This window comes from Sparus aurata, chromosome 16 (assembly GCF_900880675.1).
Source record: "Sparus aurata chromosome 16, fSpaAur1.1, whole genome shotgun sequence".
Lineage (NCBI taxonomy): Eukaryota > Metazoa > Chordata > Actinopteri > Spariformes > Sparidae > Sparus > Sparus aurata.
This window is the reverse complement of record NC_044202.1, coordinates 28,743,458-28,746,524: the sequence shown is the minus strand read 5'-3', so window position 1 is coordinate 28,746,524 and position 3,067 is coordinate 28,743,458. Positions and strand designations below refer to the sequence as shown.

Sequence of the window (3,067 nt, the reverse complement as noted above, 5' to 3'; positions counted from 1 at the left end):
TCAGTCCACAAAAGACCTTAAGGAAAATAACACTACATCAACATTAACTACATGACAACTGCTTTTGATAACCATTGTTCAAACCACTACAATACTTTCTGCCCTGCAGGCTAACAGATACCAGATGTCACTGAATGAATGTAGGGGGTAGGGCTTATCTAAATGAGACGCAAATGAGAACCATTGTGTTGACTAGCCAGGGAGTGAGAATTTCCTGCTGTGAGAATTGCAAATGTTCTAGGGCTGTTTTCTCCCTAAAGGCTTTTGAGATGTGCATACATTCAAAATGGCCACAACTTCTTCAAATATAATCATTTCCATGTGTTAGACATCATTGGAAAGCTTAGAAACTACACTTTCAGAATTTGTAAATAACTCAAAATGCCGCTCGGGAGACTTGTTGCTGGTTTTCTCATGGCTGGTCACATATGTGTGCATTGTAACGAATGATAATAGCAGAAATAGAAAACGGAGCGAGAAACATACCTGTCTGCTGTCAACATACCTAACGGCAGCTGTACAAATCCATAGCGTAACAACTTTAAAAAGTAATGTCCAAAGGAAAAGACCAGCACAAAACATCTGTGACGCGGCTGTACTTCTTATCCCGGTCAAGAAGATGCATGTGTTTCATTCGCTTGGGTCGGCATCATGTGTCTCACGGTTAATGAAGTCCAGTGCCAGGGTGGGATGCTCAAAAGTACGTTCCTTACTCCCCGGGACGGTAACACGGAGTGTAGCCGGAAATCGTAGCTCATACTTGACTCCCTCTATGGATTTCAGCCTCCTTTTCATTGTCTCCAAACGCTGCTCTTTTCTTCATCACCGCGGTGGTGTAGTCAGGATAAATATGGAGCATCGTCCATTTGTCCATCAGGGGTCCCTTGGAGGAGTTACACATTATCTCATCCCACGTATGTGTGTAGTGTACGCGCATGATAAACACATGCGGGGGTTCCCCGGATTTTGGTTTTGCTCGTAGTGATCTGTGGGCTCTGTCCAACAGCGGGGCTTCGCTCAGGTTTAGGACATCTTTAAAAAGTTGAGACACAAACTGCGTAGGCTGACCATTCTCCAGCCCTTTCTCAACACCAGTGAGCTTCAAATTGTCGACAGCTCTCTCCAGCTCCTTCAGTCAGGTATCATGTGACGCTAACGAGGCCCACAGGCTAGTGACCGCCGCCGATAGCTCGCCCCTCACGAGTCAATTTCCAGTTAAATATCATCCCACAGTGTCTGAATGGCCGCCCCAATCTTTGGACAGACAGAATGCTGGAGTTGAGCGAGTCAGAGAGCATCTTCGTAGTTGGAGTGCTGCGGCTAGTCGAGGCCTCGGGGGTAGCCGAGCTAGCCGCAGTGGCTGTGGCCAGGCCTGACTGAGTGCTACGTTGTTGGTTTTGAGTATTTGAAGCCGCCATTACGATCTTAAGACAGTTTCAACTTATTGTTCGACGTTTAAGTTACATTAAGACATAGGAATAAGGTCTTGGCACTTGTTTTGACAGACTTATATTAAGTTTTAAAAATCGACCATGTAGGAGCTTGCAAGAGATGCGTCTACATTCTAGCTTGCTCACTAGCGCCCCCGGATGGGCACTCAGTTGATATATTTTAATATCTGTGTAGGATAGTATGTGGTCCTGACATGGGCAGCACCATAAATATATAATGTAGGAGACACTGCTCACACACTACTTTGATATATATATGAAAATTAATCACTGGTAATTAATTTTACACTCGTAAATGGGGCACCACCTCCGTGTTTAGTTATTGGAATAATCCGGAGGACATTATTCCAAACACCTAACTGTACCAGTTGGCTTGGACGGTTAGAGTCCATTCAAAATCAATTTATTCAGTCTCAATATTCTGAAGTATTGACTTCTTTGCACGTATCCATCGGTTCTCCACATTAAAATTAAGTTCCAGACAAAGACAAACGATTATATATATGTTTATTGACTAAATAATTTGGGGTAAAATAAATGACATGACAATTTTAGACGAACAACAGATAACAGAGAAGGTAAAGACTGTAATAAGGAAATTAATAACGTTGTGTGACCGTCGGTAGATGGTAAAGTTAAAGGGTTGGGATATATATATTAAATATTACGGGAGTAATTTTTAATACTACAAGACCCTAATCTTAATTCTCTTAAGTCATAAGATAGAAGTCAGAACTTTGACAGAAGTCAGAACTTTAGACACCACTCATTCTTACGTGTGTCGATCCAGCTGTCTCAAAAAGTCTCTTTTTGTTGGAGACTCCTTGCAAGGCTTGCAACATTCTTCACCAGATGATCACAGTCTTGAAAAAGACTTTTCTTGGTGGTTTCAAGTAGTGGTACTCAAGTTCTGATTCTGAAACTAATTCAACTTCTTCTGAATCAGGCGGTGATACTTTAACAGTATAAAATCAAAAAGAAAAGAATTTGTTCTATTAAAAACTTGAATAAAAGTAAAATACTTAAAGTAGGGATTCAATTCACTTGTCTTTGAGCTTGTTGCAAAAATAAAAGTAAAGATTACTTTAAAAGTAAAAATTAAAATGAAAAACAAAGAAGAGAAGAGAGAAGAAGGAGAAGAAGCAGGGGGAGAAGAGGACAGGGAGAGAAGAAGAAGAGTGAGAGAAGGGGAGAGTGTCTGTTTTATGACCTGCAGCAGGCAGATTGACAGTGTCACACCTCCTGTGATCTGAGTTTAGGCTCCCAAAAAGTTAATCTAACTATACTATTGGATTTAATGTTTTGAAATCATGTTTTAACCTTCCCAAAACTTCACCATCTTAAAAGTCGAATTTTTGCCTTTGTGAAAAGATGCAACATGATAATGATCATTTGTCATTCAAAAGAATTATAACCTAATTAAGACATGAAGCACCAAAGTATACAACATATAACAATAAAGTATACAATACACAGTAGAACCAAGGACTTATACATATTCCATGTAGTTCTATCTTTAACAAAACATATCAGACATTTAACTGGTAAATAACACAAGAATTACACAAGGAATGATGATCTCCAAGTCTCTCCTCCATCGACAATGGGGAGGGGTG

The 3,067-nt window shown here is 40.3% G+C and overlaps 1 protein-coding gene across 3 annotated transcripts in view; it reads left to right on the top strand.

The window, feature by feature from the left end:
* eipr1 (EARP complex and GARP complex interacting protein 1) overlaps positions 1 to 3,067 on the top strand; it is a 226,433-nt gene that overhangs the window by 164,347 nt on the left and 59,019 nt on the right. The window lies entirely within an intron of this gene.